Source organism: Ovis aries, chromosome X, assembly GCF_016772045.2.
Source record: "Ovis aries strain OAR_USU_Benz2616 breed Rambouillet chromosome X, ARS-UI_Ramb_v3.0, whole genome shotgun sequence".
NCBI lineage: Eukaryota > Metazoa > Chordata > Mammalia > Artiodactyla > Bovidae > Ovis > Ovis aries.
The window spans coordinates 29,480,625-29,492,816 of record NC_056080.1 but is presented as its reverse complement, the minus strand read 5'-3'; positions in this window follow the sequence as shown (position 1 = coordinate 29,492,816).

Sequence of the window (12,192 nt, the reverse complement as noted above, 5' to 3'; positions counted from 1 at the left end):
TGTTCCCCACCCTGGGAACTTATTTAGGCATTCCCCCCTCCCCTATCCCCCACTTAGAGCCATGAACAAGTACAAACTCACTTCTGTGCTTGGGCCCTGTCTCCCCCTGCCCAGAGGAGAGACAGAAAAACAAGCAAGTCATCACCTGGACTGCAGCTACTTTTTCCCTCATTGTAGTCTGCATGACCCAAAGCAGCCTGGGGGACGCAGTGAGCAAAGTCTAAGGATGGATCTATAATGTCGACACTTCATAGAGAGCTGTTACCTCTGACCATGAACAGCCACTTAGCTTCTGCTTCATACTATGGGTACCTTGCCACCCAGGTACCAGACTTTTGCCATTCCTTGTCCCACTCTTTTTATTCTCCCCAAATAACACTGTTGTTGAGTTTTAGTGAATTTGAGTCATTCTAGGAAATTCCACCCTTGTGTTGGAGGTCCCCTAGACCACTGCAGTTGTTTCCTTAAAGTCAGTGTGTTGACTCACGTTGAAAGGGGCAGTACCTCTGGCACTCCACCTTGCGTTGCCTTCACTATGCAAATGGTACCCCCAAACATTCCTTTCTCCTTTCCAACTTCCATATTTGTATACACACTTGATATGTGTGAGGGACTAAGAATCAGGTCAGCTTTACAGTTCTCGCATGGTAATTTTAAACCTCATTCAGCATCTTGTTTTCATTTGAATGCAGATTTCCAAAGAATAGCAAGTCAAGTGGGCCTTAGGGAAGCGTCACTACAAACAAAGCTAGTGGAGGTGATGGAATTCCATTTGAGCTATTTCAAATCCTAAAAGATGATGCTGTGAAAGTGCTGCACTCAATATGCCAGCAAATCTGGAAAACTTAGCAGTGGCCACAGGAATGGAAAAGGTCAGTTTTCATTCCAACCTCAAAGAAAGGCAATGCCAAAGAATGCTCAAACTACCACACAATTGCACTCATCTCACACTCTAGCAAAGTAATGCTCAAAATTCTCCAAGCCAACAGTACCTGAACCGTGAACTTCCAGATGTTCAAGCTGGTTTTAGAAAAGGCAGAGGAACCAGAGATCAAATTGCCAACATCTGCTGGATCATCGAAAAAGCAAGAGAGTTCCAGAAAAACATCTACTTCTGCTTTATTGACTAGGCCAAAGCCGTTGACTGTGTGGATCACAACAAACTGTGGAAAATTCTGAAAGAGATGGGAATACAGACCACCTGACCTGCCTCTTGAGAAACCTATATGCAGGTCAGGAAGCAACAGTTAGAACTGGACATGGAACAACAGACTGGTTCCAAATAGGAAAAGGAGTACGTCAAGGCTGTATATTGTCACCCTGCTTATTTAACTTATATGCAGAATACATCTTGCAAAATGCTGGGCTGGATGAAGCACAAACTGGAAGCAAGATTGCTGGGAGAAATATCAATAACCTCAGATATACAGATGACACCACACTTATGGAAGAAAACAAACAACTAAAGAGCCTCTTGATGAAAGTGAAAGAGGAGAGTGAAAATATTGGCTTAAAACTCAACATGCAGAAAACTAAGATCATGGCATTTAGTCCCATCACTTCATGGCAAATAGATGGGGAAACAATGGAAACAGTGACAGACTTTATTTTCTTGGGCTCCAAAATCACTGCAGATGGTGACTTCAGCCATGAAATTAAAAGATGCTTGCTCCTTGGAAGAAAAGTTATGACCAACCGAGACAACATATTAAAAAGCAGAGACATTACTTTGCTAACAATGGTCCATCTAGTCAAAGCTATGGTTTTTCCAGTGGTCATGTATGGATGTGAGAGTTGGACTATAAAGAAAACTGTCAAAGAATTGATGCTTTTGAACTGTGGTGTTGAAGAAGACTCTTGAGAGTCCCTTGGACAGCAAGGAAATCCAACCAGTCCATTCTAAAGGAGATCAGTCCTGAGTATTCATTGGAAGGACTGATGCTGAAGCTGAAACTCCAATATTTTGGCCACCTGATGAAAAGAACTGACTCATTCAAAAAGACCCTGATGCTGGGAAAGACTGAAGGCGAGAGGAGAAGGGGCGACAGAAGATGAGATGGTTGGATTGCATCACTGACTCAATGGACATGAGTTTGAGTGAACTTCGGGAGTTGGTGATGGACAGGGAAGGCTGGCGTGCTGCAGTCCATGGAGTCACAAAGAGTTGGACACGACTGAGTGACTGAGCTGAGTGACTTTCTTTGTTCCTCAGCAAAAACTTGCCACAGATTTATATCTTAACATCCAGTTACTAATGTGCATCCATTAAAGTTATTTTCCTAAATAGCTGAATTTATGATCTGCATGTAAGTCAGTCCAATGAGAGCCTTTTCTTGGTACAGATGATTTCAATCTTTGTCTCAATGGTAGTAAATTTGACCCTCATCTTCTTCTTTTTCATTTTCCTATTTTAAAATTCATTTTTATAAAAGAAGAAGGGCAAAGTGGAAGAAACTCTTTAGATACTTCACAAACACTGTGATGGGGGCACTAAGATGGCAAAACGTTAGAAATGCAAGTGTTGGTTGGCAAGCAGCACTGTCATGGGAAAGTTGCAAATGTTCTCTCATCAGAGGATGGATGAAGGTCCACATTCAGAACAAGAAAAGGTAGTTCTGAGGTTCAAGTGTATATTTCACTGAGGTGTGGATACCATCTGTAAAGATTAGTTTGGTTTATAATACTCTTCTTCTAAATTACTAATACCAGAAGTTCACACCTTAGAATTATATTAGATTTTCTTCCTTCTTTCATTTCTCCTTCCTTCCTCCCTTCATTCCTCCATTCCAGATATTACTAATCACTAAGAAGAGGTGCATTTAATAAATGACATTTTGTCTCTACTGAAAAACAACAGACCTTTCAGATTAATTTTTTTTAGAGAATTTAGATCTGGATATGAGGTTAGTAGAATAATTGGGGTTGGGGGCAAGTGAGAAGGCCTGACAATAGGTAGAAGAAGGTCCTTGGATAGAAGCTGTCAGAACCTGAATACCTACTTAGAAATTCTGTCTGAGTGGCTGCAGTGACCTCATTCTTTTGTTGCCCTTTTTTTCTTACATTGGTTGATGGTCTCCCCTGTAATGCTGTAATTTCTTTTCATTTTAACTTATCTTCATCTTGCAGTTAGATAAGGTATGATGAAATATGGCCACTAAAGTGAAGGTGAATAAGATACTGCTCCAAAGAGAAATATGTCAATAAACAGAGTCATCTCCAAATTCTTTAGAATTATAAACTCAGGCATTGTAACATCAGTTATTAAGTTATGTGTATGTATTTAAGAAGATACCATTTAATGTTTTAAAGTAAAAATATCTGAGAGTTGGGTAGTGTTGTTCATTTCTTTTTCTGGAAGTCTTACTGATGAATAGTGCTGAATTCAGCTTTTTTCTATTCTCTTCTGGTCTTTATAAGTAATCGATGAAGTCTAACCTTGAACCTAATGTTTTAGGTCAGAATGTCTGATCAAACCATATGTCCAATTTTTTTTCATATGCCCAATTTTAGGGGAGAAGACCAAATGTTCTGGAGATATTTTAAGAGTGCTTTAAGTCATTAGACAAAGATACAAGAGGGGCTACAGGAAATAAAATGTATAAATAAAGAGAACAGAAATAGGAAGGTAACCAATAGCAGAGGGTGAGAGACAAAATAAGCAGGAAAGAGGCGGGGAATAAATTCATAATATAAAATGTCAGATTTACCTAAACTATTCTATATTACTAAGTTTGTACAAAAGTAATTGCTGTTTTGCAGTGCAGTGGTGTTTCAAGAAGTTTTGCAAAGGAGATGAGAGCCTTGAAGATGAGAAATGCAGTGACCGGCCATTGGAAATTGACAATGACAATTTAGAGCCTTAATCGAAGCTGATCCTCTTATAACTATGTGAGAAGTTGCCAAAGAACTCAATATCGACCATTCTATGGTCATTCAGCATCTGAAGCAAACTGGAAAGGTGAAAAAGCTCAATAAGTGGGTGCCTCATGAGCTGACCACCAATAAAAAAAAATCATTTTGAAGTGTTGTCTTTTCTTATTGTATACAACAACAATGAACCATTTCTCAATCAGAATCTGACATGTGAAGAAAAGTGGATTTTATAGACAACCAGCAACCACCAGCTCAGCAGTTGGAGCGAGAAGAAGATCCAAAGCACTTCCCAAAGCCAAACTTGCACCAAAAAAAGGTCACAGTCACTGGCGGTCTGCTGCCAATCTGATCCACTACAGCTTTTTGAATCCTGGAAAAAACATTACATCTGAGAAGTATGTTCAGCAGAAGAGATGCACCAAAAACTGCAGTGCCTGCAGCCGGCACTGGTCAACAGAAAGGGCCCAATTCTCTACAACAGTGCGCCACCACATGTCACATAATGAATGCTTCAAAAGTTGAACAAATTGGCCTACAAAGTTTTATCTCATCCTCCATATTCACCTGACCTCTTGCCAACCAACTACTGCTTCTTCAAGCATCTCGACAAAGTTTTTGCATAGAAAATGCTTTGATAGCCAGCAGGAGGCAGAAAATGCTTTCAAGAGTTATTTGAATCCTGAAGCACGGATATTTATGCTGCAGGAATAAACAAACTTATTTTTAATTGGCAAAAATATGTTGATTGTAATGGTTCCTATTTTGATAAATAAAGATGTATTTGAGCCTAGTTATAATGATTTAAAATTCATGGTCCAAAACCACAATTGCTTTTGTACCAACCTAATATTAAATTGTTTTACTCCTAATAATACATGGATACAAAAAACCATAGCATATTTCTTTTTCAATATAAATTTATTTATTTTAATCAGAGGCTAATTACTTTACAATATTGTATTGGTTTTGCCATACATCAACATGAATCCTCCATGGGTGTACACGTGTTCCCCATCCTAAACCCCCCTCCCACCTCCCTCCCTGTACCATCCCTCTGGGTCACCACAGTGCACCAGCCCCAAGCATCCTGTATTCTGCATCGAACCCGGACTGTAGCATATTTCAAGTAAAACAGCTAATACTTATCGCATCAAGCTCTGTTTTGAGTGCTTTTTGAGGAGTAGATCTTTCAGTCCTTACAATAAATAGCTCTATAAGCTCAATCCATACTGTCTTCCCAAATGAGTTAGGTTGAGCCTCAGTGATTGGGTATCTTTCCCAGGCCCCCATCACCTGCATAAGGCATGGCTGGAACTTGAAAGAAGTAAGTCCTGTATGATGAGCATATCTGAATTTCTACCATCATACCACACTGTCTCCAATTTAGCTGAAGAAGCTCAATGGTAGTAGCTATATCTGTGACACTTTATAGAATACAGCTCATACACCTTATTTTAAAATTCAGGTATCTAAGACTACTTTTGTTTTTTGGCTGTGGCTAAATCTTCTGGTCCCTGTGTTGTCATTGTACAGTTACTAATGGACCCATTTTTCCAAACCAGAAATTGGGACCAGAGGTATGATAGAGAGTTGTCAGTTTGTACACATCTTTATATGAAAAATCTTATGAAGATATAAAATGTAAAGTACATTTAAGTCAGTGTTTGACAAGTCACCTTAATTGAAAAGAAAAATAAAATCACATGAAATATGGTCCATTTGGAAAATACCAAACATATGGTTCTGTAACACATACTTTTTTCCTTTATAGCCAAATCTTTTTGATGCTCTCAGGACCAGACTTTACCTTTCCTAATTTAGTCACAATCTTTGTTTAGCTAAGGACTTTGAAGCTATTTCATGCTTCAGTGCAGAAAGGTAATTAATGTTAGGGTTTTGACATTTAAAAACACACATAGAGGTTTTAATAACATTGACGTAATTACAGTGCTTTAAGTGGTTATTGCTTTCTTACCTCCATGATGCAATTGTAATAGAGTCTGATGCTACTATTATCATTGCTTTTTAAATTATAAACAAGGGAATTGCCACTGTGGAAAATGAATCCTAATTCAAATTAGGCATAACCTGTAGAATATCAAATACAAGGAAACTTACTTCCTTGGCTTCCTTTCTTCCTGGTACAAAATAAAAATGATTACTTTTAATTAGTCCCTAAACCACTCATGCATATATCTGGTTAAATACTAGAAATTATTTATTTGGGCATCATAGAGGAGACATTTAAACAGTAGATGAATGATAGATAAATCCTTCTAATCAATTGGATGACTGATTGAATCTGTGGCTTCATAATTAGAGAATGGCATTTTTCACTGTTCATACCCAAAACACCAAAAGTGAAAAGTGAAAGTGTTAGTTGCTCAGTCGTGTCTGATTCTTTGCAACCCTATGGGCTGTAGCCCACCAGGTTTCTCTGTTCATGGAATTCTCCAGGCAAGAATACTGGAGTGGGTTGTCATTCCTTTCTCCAGGGGATCTTCCTAACTCAGGGATTGAACCTGGGTCTCCCACATTGCAGGTCAATTCTTTACCGTCTCAGCCACCAAGGAAGCCCACCAAAAAATAACAAACTAAATCCACTGGTTTGTGGACAGTGTAACTACTTTTATAAATGTTAACACAGTGCTTTGCCAACAAAGGTCCGTCTAGTCAAGGCTATGGTTTTTCCAGAGGTCATGTATGGATGTGAGAGTTGGACTGTGAAGAAAGCTGAGTGCCGAAAAATTGATGCTTCTCCAACTGTGGTGTTGGAGAAGACTCTTGAGATTCCCTTAGACTGCAAGGAGATCCAACTGGTCCATACTAAAGGAGATCAGTCCTAGAAGGAATGATGCTAAAGCTGAAACTCCAGTACTTTGGCCACCTCATGCAAAGAGTTGACTAGGGAAAAGACTCTGATGCTGGGAGGGATTGAGGGCAGGAGGAGAAGGGGACAGGGGATGAGATGGCTGGATGACATCACTGACTCGATGGATGTGAGTCTGAGTGAACTCCAGGAGTTGGTGATGGACAGGGAGGCCTGGCGTGCTGCGATTCATGGGGTCACAAAGAGTCAGACACGACTTAGCGACTGAACTGAACTGAACTGATGGGGTCTGTATGCAGACTACAAATACTTATATGAATTGGATCAGTTTTAGGAGGTAAGGCATATTCTCTTTGCTTTACCATAATTCATGCAACTACTTATTATCTTAGTAGTTCGTATTAGTGCTAATTGTTCAATCGTGTCTGACTCTTTGTGACCCCAAGGACTGTAGCCCACCAAGATCCTCTGTCCATGGGATTCTCCAGGCAAGAACACTGGAGTGAGCTGCCATTTCCTTCTCCAGGGGATCTTCCCTACCCAGGGACTGAACGTGGGTCTCCTGCATTGCAGGCAGATTGTTTACCATCTGAGCTACCAGGGAAACCTATTGTCTTAAAGTATTCCTATTTTCTTCATGTGGGTTACTTCTGGGCATCTAAGATTTTGGGAAGTATTACTCTTGAGTGAGAGGATGACAGAAAGCATATACATGTTATATTGGCCATTATATTAAAAATAAATGGTTGGACACCTAAATTAGATTCATCATATATGTGAGTGTGCCAGTTAATCACTTCTTGACACAACCCCACCTTCCTTGCCTTGGTTTGTGATATCAGAGGCACACTCTCTAAATATTTCTTTTTGGCCAGTGACACAATGTTTATTTCAACAGTAGAAAAAGCTTAAGGGACACTGCGAAGCAACAGCAGGTGGAAGGCACTTTCCTTCCAGCGCTGGCACTTTATTATTGATCACTGGAGCCTAGGGACTCTCACAGATCAGCTCCAGTCAGCTTCACTGTCAAGCCACACTCTCCCCACTCAGTGGCCCACTAGCTGTGCTATGTGCCCTCTGGCAAGTTTTTTTGACAATGGAGGATGCCTGTTCCTGCCTTCTTCCAGGAGATCTGAACCTCAGTCTTGTCTTGGGAGGGCCCTCTGCTAAATTACTGTTCTTATATTCTCAGCTCTTCTCACTCTAGATATTGTAACCATTGGTTTCAAAACTTGCTATCCCAAGACCCCTTCGAGAGTCTTCTTTTACCCCATTTAGGGTTTAACTCCTTTGTATTAATGATTAATTTGTTATGCTAATATTCCCTGTTCAAATTACTGGTGCTGTTTCTGCTTCCTCCCTAGAACCACACATATATAATGAGCAACTAAGGTCTAGAAAATCTGATTCCCTAAGATGCACCAAAAATTGTTATAGGCAAGTTAACAGAGTGTTTTAGAAAATATAAACTGAAGCATGATCTATTGTGTGCCAAGTTTCAATTCTGTGTGCATGAATTGAGGCCTGCTTCTTTATATTATTTAATGTCAATAGACTTTAATGAATACTAAAGGTCGACTTTCTCATAAGGAGAAAGCTGAAAACCAGAACCATGGATTTTCAGCCTAAGATATTTGAAGTTATGCTGAGCAATGACTTGAAGAAAAGTCAGTCTCCAAGGATGCACACAAAATACATAGAAAACCATGTAGGCAGGACCTTTCCCTCAGTCATCATTTAGCCAACACAATGCCAGGAAGTTACACCTGGGTGGATTGGGTGTCCTTTGTTCTAAAAAAAAAATTTTTTTTTTCTCTTTGTATATATGTAAGGATTTGCAGATCAATAAGCATTTTGATTTCAGCATGCAATTACATTCTCTTTGCTTGAATTCCTCTGAGTTATGCACAAAGCTTCCTGCTCTGATGCCACTGTGTATTTGTTTTTCTGCTCTGATTTCAATGCATGCTGATGGCAAGTTAAATTATGAAAAACCTTAGTCTTTAATTCCATCAAGATGTAGATGTCAAAGAAAGGTAAAGATACAAATTAAGATGGTGCTAGGAAACTTGAGCCTCCCTCTACAGGAGAGTCCTCTTATAATTTTGGGGGAGGATTGGGGCCTGGATAGAAGTTGAGTGTATGATACAAGGATGCATGTAAGACAGCACTGTGAACTCATCTGCTGGCAGTTCATATGAAGACTTGACTAGAAAACTCCCATTAATAGGATCACCAATATAAACAAATTTTAACAAATGGTAAAACTGCTCTCCATATTAAGGTGGTCATGTATACCAGGTATTTCTAACTTCAAAATGGTAGGGGTTTTGTGAGCTCAGGCAAGGGCTTTAAAGTCAGCAAGTAATGAAAGCAAGAAATATCAGAGTTCAACTCAATCCAAATAATATATACTGATTCTCTATAATGTGCAACCAACTGTGCCCTCAAGAAGATTAATATTTGGGATATCTACAGTGGTCCAGTGGTTAAACATCTGCCTGCCAATACAGGAGATGTGGGTTCAATCCCTAATTTTGGAAGATCCCACATGCCGCAGGGCAACTAAGCCCATGTGCCACACTATTGAGCCTGTGCTCTACAGCCCAGGAGCCACAACTACCGAGCCCACACACCTAGAGCCCTTTTTCCACAACAAGAGAAGCCATCACAACGGGAAGCGCATGCACTGCAATTAGAGAAAAGCCTGAGCAGCAACGAAGACCCAGCACAGCCAAAAATATATCAATAAAATCTTTTTTTAAAAAGAAGATTAGTATTTGATGGGCAGACAAATAGTTCATCTTGAAGTATTTCACTATTGACGCTTTACACCTACACAATAATCCGCAACTACTGCATTTTGAGTGAGCAGGCTATAAATAAATTATTTTCCCTTCAGTTCGGTTCAGCTCAGTCACTTAGTCATGTCCAACTCTTTGCGACCCCATGAACCACAGCATGCCAAGCCTCCCTGTCCATCACCAACTCCCGGAGTTCACCAAACCCCATGTCCATTGAGTCGATGATGTCATCTAACCATCTCATCCACTGTCATCCCCTTCTTCTCCTGCCCTCAATCTTTCCCAGCATCAGGGTATTTTCAAATGAGTCAGCCCTTCACATCAGGTGGCCAAAGTATTGGAGTTTCAGCTTCAGCATCAGTCCTTCCAATGAACACCCAGGGCTGATCTCCTTTAGAATGGACTGGTTTGATCTCCTTGCAGTCCAAGGGACTCTCAAGAGTCTTCTCCAACACCACAGTTCAAAAGCATCAATTCTTCGTCACTCAGCTTTCTTCACAGTCCAACTCTCACATCCATACATGACCACTGGAAAAACCATAGCCTTGACTAGATGGACCTTTGTTGGCAAAGTAATGTCTCTGCTTTTTAATATGCTGTCTAGGTTGGTCATAACTTTCCATCCAAGGAGTAAACGTCTTTTAATTTCATGGCTGCATTTTGGAGCCCAGAAAGATAAAGTCAGCCACTGTTTCCACTGTTTCCCCATCTGTTTTCCCTTAGACTTGCCCTATTTTTCCCTCTGCTGTACACCTCCAATTTTTATTAATGATTTTACTCTAGCCAAGGGCAAAGTAGAGCAGGAAGTTGAATAATTCTGAAAAACATATATTTCAAAGTTTGTTCATTTGCACATATTCAGATACTTTTCTTACTCCCATTTTTGTTTCACCAGTTAATGCTCTTTGTCAACAGTGAACTGGTAATCGGTGAAAGATGTAAAGCCAAGCGCTAGGCCATTTAGACTGAATAATTTTGACCATGCTCTGTTGATGGCATTTTTACCATCATGAGCTCCTTTTGAAAATTCTTTTACTCGAAAAAAATATTTTGGTCATGCTGTACAGCATGTGGAATCTTAGTTTTCCAACCAGGGATCGAACCCAGGCCCCTGACACTGGGAGCAAAGAGTTTTAACCACTGGATCACCAGGGAAGTTCCATCAGCTCCATCTTAATAGAGGACATTTATTTACTTAACAAACACTTACTTAGCATGTGTATGCCACACAGCAGTATTCTCAAGGCTAGATTATTTGCCCAAATCTTAGGACGCAAAATCCTACAAGAAGCCTTTCACTGATTAACACCTTTTTCCTTCAAGATACAGATGTGTGAAAGGTTAAGTGAAATTCTTTCCTGGAGGCACCCTGCACTGCCTCCACATTATTCCAGAGGTATTCATTTCATTTAACAAATTAAACTATAAATTAGAGGATTTAAAGTAGTGTTTAAAGACTTTGGGAATGGCAAGGCTTTAAGGTCTCTTCTGTTACCCTGGAAAAGTACAAGTCACCAATTCAGATCATCAGATATAATTTGGCCTCATTTTTGGGCTTCCCTTGTGGCTCAGCTGGTAAAGAATCTGCCTGCAATGCAGGAGACCTGGGTTCGATCCCTGGGTTGGGAAGATCCCCTGGAGAAGGGAAAGGCTACTCACTCCAGTATTCTGGCCTAGAGAACTCCATGGACTATATAGTCCATGGGGTCGCAAAGAGTCAGACACGACTGACCGACTTTCACTTCACTTCGCTTCACTTCACTTCACTTTGGGGATATCTAAACGCACTTATTAATCAGAGGGAGAGGGTGGGATGATTTGGGAGAATGACATTCTAACAAGTATACTATCATGTAAGAATTGAATCGCCAGTCTATGTCTGACGCAGGATGCAGCATGCTTGGGGCTGGTGCATGGGGATGACCCAGAGAGATGTTATGGGGAGGGAGGTGGGAGGGGGTTCATGTTTGGGAATGCATGTAAGAATTAAAGATTTTAAAATTTAAAAAATAAAAAAACTAATAAAAAATCAATAAAAATAAAAATAAAACAACAACAACAACAACAACAACAAGAGTCTCATGCTTTATCTATAGAGCTAGCCAGGCAACTGTCCATTAACAGATGAATGGATGAAGAAAAGCATACAATTGAATATTATTCAGCTTCAAAAAAGAAGGTAATTCTGCCATTTGGGACAATGTGAATGAACCTGAAGGACAGAATGGTAAGTGAAATAAGCCAGTCACAAAAGGGCAAATACTGCAGGACTCCACTTGTATGAGATATCAAATATAATTAAACTCATAAGAATGAAGTAGAACAGTGGTTACCAGGAGCCGGTAGGGAGGAGGTAATAGGGACTTGTCATTTAATTGGTGTTAAGTTTCAGTTAGGCAAGGTGAATTAGTTCTGGAGGTCTTCTCTACAGAACAGTGCCTATAGTCAATACTAGATTTTTCATGTAGACATATGCTGAGGATAGTTGCTAAGTCATATCCAACTCTTTGAGACTCCATGGACTGTAGCATGCCAGGCTCAACTGTCCTTCACTATCTTCCGGAGTTTGTTCAGGTTCCTATCCATTGAATCGGTGATACCATCCAACCACCTCATCCTCTGCTGTCCCCTTCTCCTTTAGCCTTCAATCTTTCCCAGCATCAGGGTCTTTTCCAATGAGTTGGC